The sequence below is a fragment of the Sebastes fasciatus genome, chromosome 20, assembly GCF_043250625.1.
Source record: "Sebastes fasciatus isolate fSebFas1 chromosome 20, fSebFas1.pri, whole genome shotgun sequence".
NCBI lineage: Eukaryota > Metazoa > Chordata > Actinopteri > Perciformes > Sebastidae > Sebastes > Sebastes fasciatus.
Genome location: NC_133814.1, coordinates 21142011 through 21160580, shown reverse-complemented (window position 1 = coordinate 21160580; position 18570 = coordinate 21142011). Strand labels below are relative to the sequence as shown.

Here is an 18570-nt window from a genome sequence, read left to right as displayed (position 1 = left end):
CATGGGAGAAGCATTTATGAACGGAAGCTGTTTGATGGTGGAGGGGATCGTGTGTTTGTTAATAGTGGTGCAGACCCTCAGGAGAGGTCAACTCATACACCTCCTATTTGTCCTGTACTGAAGCTGATGGAGTTACAGTAGTAGGAACTCTAATTGGATCACTTTACTTGAGGCGATCATTTTGGAGCGGACATCTCCATACGTAGGTTTACATGCAGCATGAAGACGAGGCAGAGCTTGCATAGTAACTAAAAGGACCAAAACTGTGCATTCCCCAGCAAGCCTCTGAGCTGTAGCCAGCAACACGTAGCATCTGCCTGGCCTTGTCCACGTGTTTCTACTTGTAAGTCTCTGCTGCTCCAAACTCTAACAAAGCCGAACCCTCTCTCTCTCTCTCTCTCTCTCTCACTTCTCTCTATCACTGACTGCCCAAAGGCTCATTTTCTTCCACCTTATTTAAGATGCCCAGGGGCATTTATTTGCTTTTTGCTTTTTTTAAAAACTATAATGTGTTATTTAACTCACTGTCTCATTCATTCAGTAATAAGGCCACTATTACTTGCTGTTAAACCTTTGTTCCAGACCATTATGATGTGTTTTAATGATTTGCAATTATGGGTTTTTCATGCTTTGCATTGTAGGCCCAGACAGATTACAGGGTATGATGAGGAAAATTGTACAGTATCACAAATTAAATCAGTCAGTGTACAGTATATCTTTAAATTCAAAATGGCTATTATCAAGTGTACAACCAAACTATCATAATTTCTATCTTAACAGTTTTCCAAAATGATATGTGCACATTTAGTGAATAATCATGGTAAAAATTGCTCTTTTGTTTTTAGCAGAAAGCTCCCCAAACTGTGAATCGTTTTTGTAAAGTACAACACATAAGGGACAAACAAAAAGAGATTTTGGAGGCTGACCTATATGGAGAAAGAACATACTGATGAATGACTGCAAAACGTTTTGTGAAACATCTCACATTTCAGAGCAACTTACAGTCCGTTATTCATTGGGAGTGGTCAGTGGTTAAACACCTAAATTATTAATACAACTGATATCAGTTCTTGTTTTGAGTTTTGGCTCTGGGAGCATGAACTCTCTTCTTTGAGGTCTTTGCTTCTCTGCTGCTGTTGTGTGATTAAGTACAGCGATCACCTCACTAGTTCAGAGAATTCACACAATAAGTGTTTGTTAATTATCACAAAAAAACAACATTGTGTTTAAAGAAATTAATGGAGAATAGTAAAAAAAAAAACACAGCTGGTATTGGTTGGTGTTATGAAAATGTATAATTAGATTAATGACTAATTCACCTCATAAATCATGGCATTGCTCTTCCCTAAATGATAGTCCATTTGTGACTTTATGTCAATTAAAATTTTGGGGCATACTTTAGATAGAACTTGTAGAGAGATGACAGGAAACAAAGAGAGAGATTCGAACCAGCGATGGTTGGCGTCTTAAGCTACGTTCACACTACAAGTGACAAAAGCAACAAAACGGCCAGCTACGTTGTCATCGAGTCACCGTTCAAGTGTTGCTCGAACGCTCGTTGATGTAGTTATGTCATTAAATATCACTGCGAACTGGTTAATGGCATTTTTTTGATGGAACGGAACAGGGTGAAACAAAAACATATGATTGGTTGACGCTTCACGGCATCATTAGAGCGCTGAAAAAAGTTGAGATCAGTTCAACTTTATTCGTTGCGTGTCGGGCGTCAGTTTGTAGCTTCGCCAGCTTCCATTGAAAATGGCTTGTAGCCTGTTGCTGTGTCGCTTGTAGTGTGAATACAGCATTAGCCCTTAAGCCTCGGGGGCATCATATTAGCCACTTATAATATTGTCATAAAAAGTATTGTTATCTGTATAGGTATTGCTGATTCTGGTACTGGTAGTACTTTGTGTTAACCTGACCCGCCAGGTGGTTTGTTACACAGAACCATCTGAGAAGTCGTCATTGGAAATTGTTTGGAAAAGAGCTTCAAAAGATTCTTGGCAGGTGATCTCTCTCCCTAACCATTTCCTGTCCGTTCCTCTGTTGTGATCTATCAACAAAAGGCAAATAGCTGATAAAATAATCACTCTCCAGTGTTATGACATAGCACTACTACAACTCATTAATAAAACCTGATATGAATCAACTCCTTGGTAAACATCAGCAGAGATCCTCATTCACATAACAACTGGAGTCTGCCGTGTACGTGTACAGACGAGCAAATAACTAGTGTGACTTCACCGGTCGCCTCAGTGAAAATAAACCTTCCAGCTCTGCCGCAGACTCTGCAAGTTCATTCGAAGCAGTAGCATCAGTTGAAAAGAAAAAAAAGAGAGAGAGACTTCCACGCGGCGTTATGGGGTAAATGCTCAATTACAGGGCGAATGCTTCAGCCCACTTCTGACTGTTACTTCAAGTAGAGCCCTATGCGAACTGCAATCATCTCCTACTTTTGTCTTTCTAGTCTGCAGGCTGGGGTTGTTGCTGGCTGGCTGAGCACCACTCTCACCACCACAACAGTAGTCATTTACATTCAGGACAGACATGTTGCATACTGTATAGATGTTTATATTCAATGAATCATCAGAAGTTCAGTCTGGTCCCTGTTAAGGTCCCATTATTAGATGTGACTGGAAACAGTAGTTTGACAAAATAATCTTAAACTATAAGCTTTTCTGTAACTTTCAACTGTCATAAAAGTATAATTTGTCATTTAAAATGTATGATTATTTGCTTTCTTGCCGACTTAGATGAGCAGAATGACCACTCTCATATCTTTTAAATATGAAGCTACAGCCAGGAGACGGTAAGCTTAGCTTAGCTTGGCTTAAAGACTGGAAACAGTGGGAAACAGCTAGCCTGGATCTGTCCAAAGGTAACAATATCAACCTACCAGCACCTCTAAAGCTCACTAATTAACACTTTATATCTCCTTTGTTGAATCCGTACAAAAAAATAAAGTGTAACATCAACAAGTTGTTGTTTTAATGATGGTCAACCTCCGGGTCTGAGAAGTGAAGCCAATGAGGAAGTGGCTTAAACTTGCATTCTTTCTAACAGCCAGCAGGGGGCGACTCCTCTGGTTGCAAAAAGAAGTCTGATTGCATAGAAGTCTATGAGAAAATGAGTCTACTTCTCATTTGATTTATTACCTCAGTAAACATTGTAAACATGAGTTTATTGTCTCAGTCACTTCAAGTCTTCTTCAATACAGCATGATGTTCATTTAGTAAATTATGGTCCCATTTAGAGTCAAATAGACCATAAAGCAGGGGATGCTTTAGGGCGTGGCTACCTTGTGATTGACAAGTCGCTACCACGGCGTTGTCTGGTCTGGGAGTTGTCCGCGTTTTTATCTTAGAACTTTAACCCTTTCACAGTGTGTTTCCAGTTCATGAAAGTTAATTTTAACATTTTTGGTCGCCTAAAAATATATTTTTCTGCATTTGGTTGTACTTAGCTTTAGGGGATTATGTCTTGACCAGCCGTAGGAGACGCCAGGTAGGCACCTTTGGACAGAGGCTAGTTCTTTCCAGTCTTTTTGCAAAGCTAAGCTAACTGTCTCCTGACATGTAGCTTCATATCTTATCCACATACATGACAGTGGTATCGATCTTCACTTCTAACTATCGGAAAGAAAAAGAATAAGAATATTTCCCAAAATGTCAAACTATTCTTGTAACTCAAGGTAAAGATTGTTTTATGAAATTTAGCTGTATTTATTATTTTCATTTTCATTTATTATAACTGTATTTTATCAATATTATCATTACTAGCAATGGTAGTAGTAGTATTAGGAATATTATTAGAATTATTGAATGATGAGTTAAATTGTTATTTGACATTTGATATGATTTGTAGATGACCCAGTCCCGTCAATTTACACATATTGATTCAACAATTATTTGGAAATCTGAAGGTCATTTGCATGTTTTATCATTATTAGATAATGTAAAAGGTTATAAAGGATAAATGGATGTGAAACTGTTTAAATCACGTCAACTATGTTTGAAACCAGAGCTCAGCTGCCTCACAAATCCAGCCTCTCATGAGCTCCACCCATCATGACACATCACCTCCCCTGTGAGGCGTGAGAGAAAATGGGGGGTGTGGGGGAACAGATTTAAAAACCCAAAGCCACCATCATGGTACCACGTCCTTCACTAGCCTACCTAATGACAGCTTGATGTTAAATGTCTATCTTTTGATTAAAAGGTGAGCTCACTAGTCTCCTCTTTATACCCACATGGTATAAAGTTTTTCAGGATTTGATGTTTGATACGCTTCACATCTAGTTGTTGGCTTTCTTTCTTTCACAAATTTCAGCAAAGGCCTTTTTTCTCTACTTCTTGGTCTGGTTCTCGTCTCCGCATCTGGATTTCTCCACAGTCCCAGCCCCCATCCAAAACTCTCCATCCCTCCCTCTTTTTCTCCCCTGCCTGCTCTCTTTTCTCCCACCAGCGCAGACATCCAGTCAGACACAGAGAGTGGATGGAAAATATGACTGGATCCTTCCCTGACTTCAGATAATGTGCAAGACTACTGGCAAGCGTGGCACTAAAAAACAGGGATAGGCAGAGAGCAAGAGAGAGAGAATATACCGGATAGTGAGAGGTTTATCTGAAGAGCTGCTCTTAGTATCACATGAAGAAAATCCTCTGGAGCAGAGAGTGTTCATTTCTGTAGTTTATATTTGAGATTGCTGCAAAATATGTCCAAAGATGATGTGCACAAGCTCCAGAACAAATGACTTAGACATTACTGATTTTATCACCATGGAGAATTAAAGGAAGTCCTCAAAGTGCTCCATCATCTGACGACATTTTGTGTGTTGATTATCTGTAAGTTAGCACAACGTCAGAGGCCACAAGACAAAAACCAAAGAGCTCCACCGTGCATGTGGGTGTCATATTTCACTGCCACAAAAGCTCAAACTGTGTGTGTTACAATGAAGAAAGTGAAGGGAGTTATAGCACAATTATGTTGGGATGGAATATTCTATTCTGGATGGGAGATGCACAAAAAAAAGGAAAAAGTGACACACGTTTTCTTCTATGTGTGCGTCTCCAAATTACATTCATATGTCAGGAACTATTTTGAATCATCAACTTTTTAATTGTGTAGTATTTTCACCTCTGATGTGTTTACTTATTGCCTTTTTGAAGAGAAATGCAGTTAAAGTGATGCTTAGGTGTCTAGAGTTTTCCTCCCGTTTCTCCCTGAACGTAGTTTCCAGTTGACCTGCAGTCTCTTCAGGGTGGTTTGACGCCGGTCGCTCCCAACATCTGGGAAAGTTAGTCAGTGCTTTATTACACTGCCTCGTCCTTTTATCCCTAGTTTTCTCTTTTGTGTCTTTGCTTAACCTGAATAGCACATCAGTAAGCCAACAAAAAAGGCATCAGTTGTTTTAGGATCAGCCTCTTTACAAAAAATTCTCATCTCCTTTTGTAGTCATCTATGTTTTCAGATCTCTTAGTTATGCGAAGTGCTTTCTCCTAGGCACCACCAGATGTAAACTTTTTAACTTAGAAATGGCATCTATAGGACCACGGTTTGAGTCTGACTGTGTCACAAAGTGTGTTTGCGAGGAATGATTGGGGGGAAATGAGCTCAGAGATCCCGTCTGGAAATGTCGTTACTCCAGCTGCCCGCCGCCCCTCTGCAAGCACTCATAAATACTGCGGCCTACTGAGATGCTCACATGTGAGGAGAACGAAGGGGAAAGTAGGAGGTACAGCTGAGTGTAGGAGAGGAAAAAGACAAACAAAGAGAAGCAAGGAGAGAAAGACGAGTAGAAGGAGGTATTCGGTTCTCAAATGGATTAAAAAGGAAAGTGAGATCCACATTGAGGCTCCATTATTTCTAGAACCAAAAAACAGAGAAGCAGAATAGAGAGCAGGTAACCTCAAACTAAGGGAGACTTGAGATGGAAATAGGGAAGCCTGTAACTATGTAGGGGAAAAATTCCCATCTGTTGGATGACTCATACTCTCCCCTCAGCCACAGAAACGAAAATTAACAACGTCCTAGTTTTTACACTGTTGAGACAATGACATTCTGGGCTCATTTTTAAGCACAAGAACGTCTTATTACCTACAAATATTTTAATGCATTCTTGATCTTTGCATTTTTTTAAGCACTGTCAATCTAGCTGTGTGACTTGTGGTTATCTATATTTCTGGAGTAAGTGGATGAATATGAATAAAAACTGTTAATACTTCTAATTGCAAAGTGAGTAAATGTTTGGGCTGTACTACGTCCCAGTAAAATACAAGTTGTCATGTCATCACAGCGTTGGCAGTCTGCATCTTGTAGGATTTTCTCTCTTTCCCAGATACAGACGAGCAGAAGTTAAAGGCATTAGTCATAACTGTCCAGTCTCTGGATATTTGTTCTTTTGGACAACAGTAGAAAAGGAGAAAGAAAGAAAGGTATAACTTACCTCAGCCACTCATGAAATCCCTGAATGTCATTAGGTTTCTTTGCAATAGATTTCATTCAACTCCTACACGTGGAAAATAAAACATCAAAACATGTATTGATCACACTTTGGTGAGCTGTATTCGATTTCAAACTTTTGTTTTCACATTAGATGACAGCATGATGCACAAGGTTTCCACTCAATTCAGAACATATTGTATAGGCTACTGTGTCAATAACCTAAAGTCAAAACTTTATGGCATGTACTGTGTTGTTATCTGTGACGACTCACCCTTGTCATTAAAAGCCTACATACTCCTGTATTTTAGAGACGTCTAATTCTTGTATGATATTTACCAAATATGTACTTTTTAAAAATATAAAATATACAGTTCAGGGGGTAACGTCTTCCTGATCATTTCATGTCTTACTTTTAAACTAATTCACACATTCACTCTTATTCAAACATTGTCTCAAACATCTCACTAGCACCAGTGGTGGAAGAAGTATTCAGATCCTAATACTACAGTGCAAAAATACTCTGTAGAGTTAGAGATAGATAGATAGATAGATAGATAGATAGATATATAGATAGATAGATAGATAGATAGATAGATAGATAGATAGATAGATAGATAGATAGATTACAGCAGCAGCTTATCCAGGCAATGTACAGGAACAGTAAATACAAAGTAAATACTGTATACATACCAACACTAGAGATATATATCTATAGTGTACACAATATAAACAATATATTAGAGTATTAGTAATCTGAATCTGGAAAGTAACTAGTAACTAATGTCGTAAAACAAATGTGAAGTAAAAAGCACAATATTTCTGTTTTGGTCAGAGACGATAACGTTTCTCTCTGCGGAGCTCCGTCACTTCACAAGACATGGGAAACCTCTGTTGGTCTGGAGGAGCTGCAGCATTGATTTCTGCACAAACATCCACTGTACATTCACTAAATATTCTCAGAGCTAAACTAACTCTTCTGCAGTGTGGAGTGTGCGCGCGTTCACGTCTAGAGGTGGAGCGAGGCAGCGAGAATGTGTGCGGTGTGTTAGTGAAGGCAAGCAGGCAGAGGAGCAGAGACAGCGGCCACACGCGAGCGCGCATGTGTCCTGACCCGGTACATTTATACGCTTAAAAAGTTACAAACAGTCCCTTTAAGTAGGCTACAGTTTTTACAGTACACAATTTTTAATAAAATATGTGGGACCTAATTACTTTTTGAACTCTTTCATTTTGTTAAAATTTAATCTTCATTAAAGACTTAAATCTCTGTTTTGATATTCTTTTTTAATTATATATATATATATATATTTATTTATTTTTTTGCCATTGTAAATACTGATTAGAATAACTGCATTTAGGTAACTTAGGTATTAATTTACATTGCTATTTTATTTAATTTATTTGATTGACTACTCAACACCTGGGTGATTAAACCTGGAGCAGGTGTTTGCTGTCTCACCTGAAGTAAACAGCTAGCGTAGCTCTGTCAGAGATGCTCACTAACAGCACCTAGCTAGCTGTCATGTTTACACGTTTATCTTGAGTATATCACAGATATGTAGAAATAGAAAACGTGGTTTAAAGAGCAGTTATCTTGTGGATTTAAACTGCTAGACGTGACTGCAAAAAGTCTAGGTAACTTATTACAACTAACACTGCTAGCTACCTAACAATGTTTACATCTCAGCAGAGTTAGATGAGAAGATCAATGGGAACTTCATCTGTGCATTTGAGTAAAAAGACTTGTCCTGGTTGTGTTTAGTTGACATCAGTTTCATATCTGTGTTTCTAGTAAAGTGCACAAAGCCTTCTTTTCTCCATATTTGACATGTTTGGCCTCTCACACCTTAGCACTGTGTTGTGTCATGAGTACGATGATCTCAAATTGATTTCATTCTCTCTGCAGCATCTTGTTCTCGAGGAGTCCGGACCAGTCTACTATTCATCTGTGCACCACATGTGATGATTTATAAAGTAAGTTTTCATATGGAGGAAAAGTATTGCTGTGAGCCTTTGCAAAAGCTCAACCAGTTTCATACACCCTTTACCACACATTAAATGATAGTAGAGTATGAGATCTCAGCATTTACCCCATGCGATGTATGCTGTGAAACTGAGGTGTCTCATCCTTTTACAGGGCTGTGAATCAGTGTTACCTTATGGCAACTTCTTTTCTTCAGTGAAGGGGCAAAATGCCTTTCTTCACCTTCTGCCAATGTTGTTTTCTCAAGGCCCCCAGGTCCCAGCTCTTGACATTACATCAGCACATGGCAGTGAAGGATGAAAAGATGTCTCCCTAGCTTGGACTTGTAGGACTCCCTCCAGGACCAAGCAGGAAACCACAGGAATGATGTCCTGAGGTAAACGACACTCTGTGTGTTTGTTTGTTTTATTTTGTGTGATATTTTTCTTTCCGACTTGATGTGAGCATGTTTTCCGATCAAGTGCTTTGACAGGTAGCTTGTGGAGTTTGCTTCTGTGGACAGGTGAAAAATGAAGCTCAAATGGCTAAAATAAGACATGTTTACATTCTCCTGACAAGGACCTCTTGTGTTTGTGTCTCAGAAGCAAAGGTGGAAGTAAATTGAGGCAAGTTTATTTGAACATAAGACTTAAAAGGCACATCGGACAACATATAAAATAATACTAGATAATAGAAAAAGACATCTAAATATATAATAAGTAAAATAAAACCAAAAGAATAAAATAATAGTGTGACATTGTTGAGCCACAAACCTTGTTGAGTGGTATTTTTTACAATAGAGAAGGTAGCAATATCATAAATACGTAAATTACGGCATGTAGTATTGTTACAGCAGCCATCAGTCTGAAGAAATTCATATATTCAGTTGATCCCTGAGATGATTTAAGCAAAGCTAAGTCACTCTTCAGCATACCAACTGCATGCTGACACATAAGAAAGGCATCCACAGGTTTTTCAGACTCTACGTTGAGTGGAAAAATATAAAAAATCCACAAAAACATACAATATTTCACCCTTTATTCCTCTTCACATTCTGAAAAGATGATATTTAAGTTTCCTAAAGATTACTGTAGCATCCGATTTCATCCTCTTAAATGAATGATTCCACTATGATGCTTTTGGGAAAACTCTGTCTGTTTTTGGAAAGAGGAAACACCAGTAGGTAATGTCATTTCTGAGCATGTGCAGTAGATCCCTCAGTGCTCCATTAGATCGAGCTTGCAGTCCAGCCCGAAGTTTGCTGAGTACTTCAGAACGGTTGAGAAGAAAAAAGTGACCTCAATGCAGAAGAATGCAGTGTGGTCTGTTCTCCCTCCCCTAACATCCAGCATGGGCAAAAAATGACTTCTCTTTCTTAACCCACTGTTTAGCAGAGGGAGTGTACACGACTTGAGCCATTTAAATGGCCACAGCCGCCGACCGTCTTCTTCTCCTTCACTCTTCTTCCTCCCTTTTTTCACCTCCTCTTTTCATGGGGAGGATGTGAGTAAAGTTGCCACGTTAGACGCTTTCTCTCTTTCCTTTTTAAGATTGTTCTCACTTTGCAAAGACATCTTTAGAAAACAAACAAAGTTGTTGCTGGCAGATGTCTTCGTCCTCAGCTATCTGTATCAAAAGCTGTTCCTACAGTATTTTACTCAGATATGGAGAAGTTTTTGTTGAGGTTTTTAGTCTCGGCCGAGGCTTTGAGAATGCCATTTCTCTCAGTCACGTAAACATTCGCTGATCAAACAGGCTGATAGCAGTTTTTACTTCCTTTTGCCATGCCTTGCCTTCCTTTTTTTGATAGAGAGAGTGTAATTGCTGGCAGTAGTACGAGTCACCCTGGCACATCTTGTTGCAGTATCCCTCTGTGTTTTTTTTGTGTTTTACTGCAAAGGAAATGTTGACAAATTGAAAGGAGGGAGCAAGATCTTTAAATTATGATTGTATCAGACAGTTTGCATGAGAAATAAGATGCAGAAGATAATATTTGGGTCATCCTAGATCAACTCAGTGTTGGACTTGAATCTTCAAATCTTCAAGTCAAGTTTTTCCCTCTCATCTAGTTCTGGTCTTCGGCTTTTCCTTACTGTTGTTGTGACATTAGTGTCTCTGTATCTGTCAGTGCATGCATTGTTGCCATGTTGAGATTCTACCATAGAGGCCTTAGGAGAAGACATTTCATGCATGATGAGGTATCCTGGTGCCAGCCACATGTTCAGAAATCACTGCTGCTGCTGCTGGAGGAGGAGGAGTTAAGATTTATGCTTGCCTCCTGTGTCACCCTGAAAATGCAGGACTAACAGCTTTCAGATGTGAGAGGAAGTGTGGAGGATGATGGTGGGGGGGGGGGGGTTGGAGGGGCGTGTGTTTGGTTTGTGCTCTAGCAAATTATACAAATGATCTAACGTAATGTAGCATTTTGAATTTAAGTCATTAACGGTATGTGGGGTATTGGAAGTAGGTGCAGGAAAAGAGGGCCTTGGTAAAAAAAACAAGGCAGACAAGACAAGCATGCTTTTGCTTAATGCTAATGTCAGTATGCTAAAATGCTCACAATGACAATGCTAACATGCTGATGTTAAGCAGGTGTAATGTTTACCATGTTTACCATCCTGGTTTTGTGTGTCAGCATGCTGACATTTGATAATTAGCACTATGTGCAACTGAGGCTGTTGTGAATGGCATTAGCCTTGCAGGTATTTGGTCATAAACCAAAGTATTGGACAAATTCAAATCCAATAGTTGTCAAGACTTTTCACTAAAAGGCCAAATATGTTAACCTCATGGTGGCACAAGAGGTAAAGTTGTAAAGTTGGTAAAGTCTGTGGGATTCATCCCCTGGGGACCATGAATGTCTGTGCACAATTTTATGCCAAATCCATCTGTTAGATTTTACAGGAAAAGTGAAATATCTCATCTTTGACCTGCTGGAAAAGTCAGGGGATCACCAAAGTCTTTAGAAGTTGTCCTCTGGGAACCTTGAAATTTCAAGGAAATCTGTCTGATAGTTGTGGAGATATTTCAGGCTGGACCAAAGTGGTGGAACGACCAACCGATCTTGCCTTCCCTCAGCCCGGTCTCACCAAATGGCGTATGAATGACACAGCAATTTTCAAGTCATTTTGCATGCAATGACAACACCGTTTTTGCTTTTTGCTTTTCATTGACACCATGTAGTCTGTACTGACTGCGATGTAAACGCATCCGTGTGAATATGCTACGCTCTGTCCAACACGTTCCCAACTTGTCACATACCGCCGCTTTAACGCTGCTAGGATGTCCACGGGGGACACGAACGATTAGCTAATTGTAACGTGAAAGTGAAACCACGCGGGACACAAACAGCGGTCGTGTTTGTTTGTTAGATCCATCCACCTCCCCTCCCGCCCTTCCTGTGTGTCTTTTCGCTCTTTAAACTACGTCACCACACTCCCAGCACACTTTCTCTGAGTGTTTATTGTTGCTGTGGATGGGTTTGTATTGTAGTTCATGGAAAGCCCAGTGTGCCTAATACAGGGGCTAAATGGTGCCTTGTGTTTTGGTATCAAACGTCGACGGCCGTCACAAAGCGTCAGTGTTTGACACCCTGAGAATGAGAACGGGCTGGACTTTCAACCAGGAGGCCGGTATTCGTGTGCCAAAGTCTTGTTGAGTTATTTTGAAGTTACGTTAGTGATGTTTGTGACTTGTTTTCCGTGCTTATGCTACGTTGTTTACGTACATATTTTACTTAGTTTACACACTTATTTTAAGCCCAATCATGATGTTTTTACTGAACATAAGTGGTTTCATGCATGGCGTGTAATGACATACGAAAAGCCTAAAATAAGATGTCATGATACGCGGAATGTCCATAAAATGTTGTGCTATACGCCTCGCCGTGAGATCAGGTTGAGAGCCGTGCAGCTAGCGTGGATAAAAAGTAAGCAGTTGTGAAATATGAAGCATATTATTGCACTCTGATGTAAGCAGCATGTAATCAGGCAGCACGTTTCATGGCAGAAACAACAGCAGGTACTAATCATGATCTTTTGATGCTTCTTTATCAAAAGCACTCAGAAAAATCATCTGGGTGCCAGTCAATGTAAAGTTCTAATCCCGTACTGAGAGCTCACATAATGCTTCCTCCCATTATTCATCCTCAGTGACAGTAAGCTGTGGGGCCATGCCCACCGACTGAAGCCCCGGGCTGTCATTAAAACCAAGAACTGTAATTTGTTTTTCCTCCGTTTCTTTGCACCTGCAAAAGCAGTTATGTCGCACGGCCACCTGGGTAGTTTTGAAACCAGGTGAGCTTGCGGATCTGCATCCAGATTTTCCCATTTTATTACTGTGCTGTATGGCAACTGGAATTTTAACAGAAGCTGCGTTGCCCGTTGTTAAAATGTCACATAAAGACAAAACAGTTTGGCACCCCAGTTTCCTGACATGATCTGCCTCTCAGGTAATGACACATTATATCATATGTTGTCATAAGTCATTAGTGTAAAATAAGACGTTCTTATGCTGCATCAGAAAACCACTAGAGTTTCCATATTCTCTTATCCTACGCTTACATTGATCTTCAACACCACAATGACTTGAAATAAAGTCCATTATGCCCTGATGAGTGGAGAGGGCAGTGCGTGAGTATCATAGTGACTGAGTCCCAGGCTTTTGGCATTTGTCTGTAGACTTGAGCTCAATAAACTCTCGTCCTAAAATAAATGCTAAATTAGAGGGTTAGAGAATGGAGCAAAAAAAAAAGGCCACTGGGCTTGGTCCTTGGCCCCACGCACTCAGTCGCTGTGGAGTTTTCTTTCCTGTCTCCTATTATTCCTGGTCTTCTGCCTGGATGAGTCAAGAGAGGGAGAAGGAGAGGGTGGAAGGGGAAGGGGAAGGGGAAGGTAAGAAAGAGATAGACAGACAGAGAGAGAGAAGGAGAGGGTGGAAGGGGGGAGGTAAGACAGAGACAGACAGACAAAGAGGTAAGAGAAAGACTGGAGAGAGAGAGAGAGGGACAGGCTGGCTGCACTGCCTCTCTCTTCTGTCTGATCTGGCCGGTGTTTAAACAAGGATTTGAATGACAGAGTAATGGTAGAAAACTTGGGAGGTGTTCAAGTGCAGCCATTTTGTGAGAGCTGTAGTTTCAATCCGAGGTAACATTTAAAATTCTCATTTAAAAGCTCAGCTCCTTTGGTTTCCTGGGCACCAAACTCTAATCCCTATAAAGAGTTTTAGTCATGCATGACTTATGGTCACATCATAAGGTTGACATTTTGCAACGAAATCAATTAATTCCATCAGCTCATTGACTGCCTGATTTTTCAAGTCGAGTTCAACCTTGTTAAAGTTGACACATGAAATCCTGACAGTGCTAACCTTATTATTAATTATTAGCTGTATGGCACCAACAACTTTTATTTCATCTCGCTGGGTTCAACATTATTGTTTCTTTTCTGTTTGATATCTTCTTGCCCAAAGTCCATGTTTACTTACCCCTGTACAAGTTTTTTATTTATTAGCAGTTTTCAAATACCAACAAAGACCAAAGTTCATTGTCATGTTTAAACTTTAAGGAAATTAATCTGGAGTTTTGCCCACATCCTCTCTAACGCCACCCGACTAAAATGGAAATGCTCGCTTGCGCTTCAGCTCATAAACTTTGTCTTTACCCGCCACCATTTTCTCGCGAGTGCCCGATCGGTTCTGTGCAGCTCTCAACAGAGATGAGAAGGAAGCGAGATGGATACTCCTTAGATACCTCCATCATCAGCTCTGGGAAAAAACGATGTGTTTAATTATCTTTTTACCGCTTGCCTGATCCCCCAAAATGGTTCGTAGACAGTTTAGTCGATGGTACAAATACATCTCTTGAATAAACTGTGTGAATTTATTGTCCCGTTAGTGACCAAGCTTCACCTACTAGCCATGTGAGTAGTCACTACTTTACCAAGCTACTAGGACCACATATCTCACAATGATGCATGCATGAAGTTTGCTGTGACACTCTGTGGTGTGATCAGGCCTTTATTGTTATTGACTGAGAGAAGCAGAAACTCCCCCAAATCCTCAGATCCTCACTGAGGGGAGCCGCCTAAAGAGAGATCATAGAAAGATTCAAGTCCCCAACTTCTAGTTCCTCTCATAAAGTCACTTTTGTTCCATCTCAGAGATGTTCTAACACAGGTACACAGACATTTCCCCACAACTTTTCCAAACTCTACTCCTCTTCGCCGTCCTCTGCCTAATTTATTTTCCAGTCACATCCTAGTAAGATGCGTTTAATGGCCAAAAGTGACAAAACCAGATGGCTTTGGATGCTGCTGCTGCTGCAACCTGAGCGAACATCGTCACTGCAGCAGCCAACTGTGTGATCGATATTCAGACTAAAACAAGTGTCTCGCTGGAAATCTTGCTCAGTGAAGACTGATGTGCAATATTCAATGTGTGCTGTTAACTTCCGTATTTTTCAACCTGGACACTATTTTCCGTACGCTGCAGCCGCCAGCTGCTAAACAAGCTGAAATGTAATCATGCACTCATCACTGACAGGCTCTGATTGTTATTATAAGTGTCTGACAACATTATGGAAAGAACCATACAGAGAAATATATATAATATGTTCTTCTTACCTTTTGTTTTCCGTATTTTATAGTGTAATGTGACTTGTTGAGTACAGAAAGCGTAGCTTAGTGTTATCTAAAAGATTTTCAATGTCATGGCTGAATATTTAGCTGATTTTGACAATGTGGATGTGACGCAAGGTTTCAGAATGAGACTTCTCTGAGCGAGACACACAATAACAAACAGACCGAATCAAGCGAAAGGATAAGAAAAATGTTTTACTTCTCTCTAGGGTTCTTTCCATAATGTTGTCAGACACTTATAATAACAATCTGAGCCTGTCAGTGGCAAAAACAAGGACTTTTAGTGGACATGAAATGATGGTGCTAGGTTGCCCCAAGCGATTACATTACAGCCTGTTTAGTGGCTGACGACTGAAGCGTTCTCCCTCAATACTGGACTAGTTTCACAAATGGTTGTCCCCATTAGTCAGTCAAGAAAATAGGGTCTGAGATTGAAAAATACCAAAGTTATCCTTTAAGTTTCACAAAATTGTCTTTTCATTTTTGTCTTTTCAACACGTCACATCTGTTATCTTTTATCATAAACATGTATTTGGAACCCTCTGCCATCGTAACGCCACATCAAAGACCAGCTTCAGTTTGTGTGAAGGAAAAAAGACGTTTTTTACGCCAACGTTTATTAGAGTAAGTTGAGATTCATATGCAAAGGCCCTCACAGTAGCAAGTCCGTGTTTTAAAAGGGGCTATTTTGCTGACCTCATTATTTACTGAATGAGAAGATCAAGGGCTCTTTATTCGAGGTGTTTCAGCACCCCTGGGTGTTTTATAATAGCTCTAGGTGCCTCTGTTGTTTAATTAGGAGCCAGAAACCAGTTTTGGGGCCCTTGCAAAATGTACAGTAGGGGGCATTGTAATGTTTTATGGTAGTGGAAAATTAATATGGAAAAGTGGGACCTCTTTCATCTATTCGTATACTTTATCTATGATGTAAACAGTTGCTTATTTACACTCCGAGCCAATACAGAGCAACATCTATTTACCAGCATTTCAGCAGTCGTGTTTGTGACCACCTGATGAATGAAAGTCCAATATTCACTCTCCTTTTAGCTCTGTTTTGGTCTCCACCAACTCCTGTCTCTTTAGCTGCTAAATGTTTTACTGTTTTCACCAGATAGTTGCCAACTTTGTCTTTCTGCCTTTTAGTGCTGAACAGGTAATGTACAGTTGGTTTTCAGAGCTTCTTCATTGAAAACAGCTGCTAAAAGAGTGCTTAGACTAGAGTTGTTCAGATACTGATACCAGTATCGGAAATGCGTCAGATACTGCCCAAAATTCAGTATTGGCGAGTACTCAAGTCTATGCACCGATACAATAATTTATTTACCCAGAAAAAGATCAATTTGTTTAACTGGATATCAATATTTTTTTGCAGCTCCAAAACAGTAGCCTTCACTGTGCTGTGCCCTGGATGTATCTTGGTTGCCATTGGCAACTACTGTTTTAGAGCAGCGAAGAAGAACTGATTGTAGGTAGTTTTCACGTGACGATTGCAAACAACCACAGTGTGATTCTCGGTATCGGAATCGGTATCTGGAAGGACAAAATGGTATCATAACATCTCTAAAGAGTGAGTAAAGAAAATTAATCAGCAACTATTTTGATGATTTATTTATTGTTTAAGTCATTAATCAAACAAAAATGCCAAACAAATAACTGGTTCCAGGTTTGCAAATGTGATACTTTGCTGCTTCCTCTTGACTTTACATTATGGTAAATTGAATATTTTGGGGATTTTAGACTTTTAGTCTGACACCGCCCCGCCACTATTCTGAGGCTGTAGTGGGCTGAGTGTTAAAGAGAATGAAGATACTGCTATCATATGAGTCTAGAAAACCTAATGAATCCATTGTTACCAATACTGTCATGTTAGATTGTTGGGAATAACGCCAAATAACACTCCAAAGTTACACTAAATTTTGGCTAGGAAAAACTGGCATGACCATTTTCAAAGGGATCCTTGACCTCAAGATATGTGAATGAAAACTCTGAGATGAACAGAGTGAAAACTGTATTTTATTAGGTAAAACAGATCGACAAACTGCATAATTTGCTGTTGAAAAAAGGTAATAAATCTCAATTATTGTAATCGCAATTCTCAGCATATCACAAAATGTTTAAAATCACAATAAGATTGTATCGTGATAATATTGTATCATAGGGCCTCTTTTCGGATATTTAATGGACAAAACGATTAATTGATTAGTCAAGAAAATAATCTGCAGATTAAACGATGAAGAAAATAATTAAACTGAATTAAATTTAGGAGTTTACTGACATCCACCTTTACTTTTTATGAAACCAAAGGAGCAGGAGTCTGGCTGAGTGAATGTAAACTGACTGGCATTAAATCTACTAGAATAATGTTTAGGGTCTTTAAAGTGCTGATTGTTGCCACTAGGCTTTTGCTGGTTATTCAGCAGATTAAGCTAAACCAGGATCAGGCTCCCCGGTGTCAGGGCTCCATAAAGCAGCCTGTTTCCACCAGCTAATGGGTAGCATACGGAAGGTAGAGGGCTAAGGGTACCAACGATGGGGCGTCAGGTTTTACGCAGCTCCAAACAGGAGGAGATGTTGTATTTCTAGTCAAACCATGACCCCCTGCTTGTAAGAAACCTCCATATGTGCAACGCAGAGCTGGCAATTAAGCTTTATGAGATGCTGACACGACTGCATGCTCAAAACCAGGTATACTGTATTGTGAGGCTGCTTATTTACAGTATAAAACTTCACAAGTGAAAAGCAGCTCTGCAGTTCAATATCTTCACATCTGTATCCGACCAGATAGTTTAAACGCCTTCTGTCGGTGATCAGGAGAAATGCATTTTTATGTGGCGCTGGCAGCTGCTCACACTTGGGGGAGGGGTGCCTTGGTTCAGCTGGACAACACCTTAAAGCCTAGATGCACACTGCAAGAGTTTAACCAGATTTAGCTCCACTCAGGCCGGCCCACATGAAAGTGAACAATCTGGGTTGAGAGTCCACGTCACAGCTTAGATGAACCACCCTGGTGTCAAAGTTTTGGCTTTAATGGCAAGTTTGGACGTGATTTCTTCTAAGAAGTCTGACTGAGGCTGTTAGATTTAGTCTGTTTTGCAAATTTATGAGCATGGACATATTGAAAAGTAAGTCAGACAAAGATTTGGGTTGATGCTGAAGTAAATTGCTGATTTTTTTAACATTTCATAACAAGTTTTCTAGATGCTTTGGGTGTCAGTATGCTGAGATATCCATCTGCAGACATTGTTGTATATTGTAGCACAGCCTCAGTGTTGCAGCCGGGACACAGACTCCTCAGAGGAAATACCATGGAAGATATACAGAAAAGATGAGAATAGGCACCCTGAGCCAAATGGGTTGGAGATGGTTAGAAGGAACTGCAGCTTCTGAGGTCTCCACGTCACATGTTTAACTACAATAAGCTCTGGTAGAGAGTTTATGGTGAGTTGGGAGTGGGCGGGAAGGTTAATGGATGCTCAGGCTCTGATTGGCTCCAGCCGGTTGCCCATATTTAGATTAGTGTCATGTCCC

General features: G+C 40.0%; 1 long non-coding RNA gene across 1 annotated transcript in view; it reads left to right on the top strand.

Moving 5' to 3' along the window:
• Positions 1-8601: 8601 nt before the first annotated feature.
• Positions 8602-18570, top strand: part of LOC141758744 (uncharacterized) — a 31749-nt gene continuing 21780 nt past the window's right edge. Inside the window, exon 1 of the long non-coding RNA XR_012591935.1 lies at positions 8602-8804. This is a non-coding gene — a long non-coding RNA (uncharacterized LOC141758744). The remainder of the gene's footprint in view (positions 8805-18570) is intronic.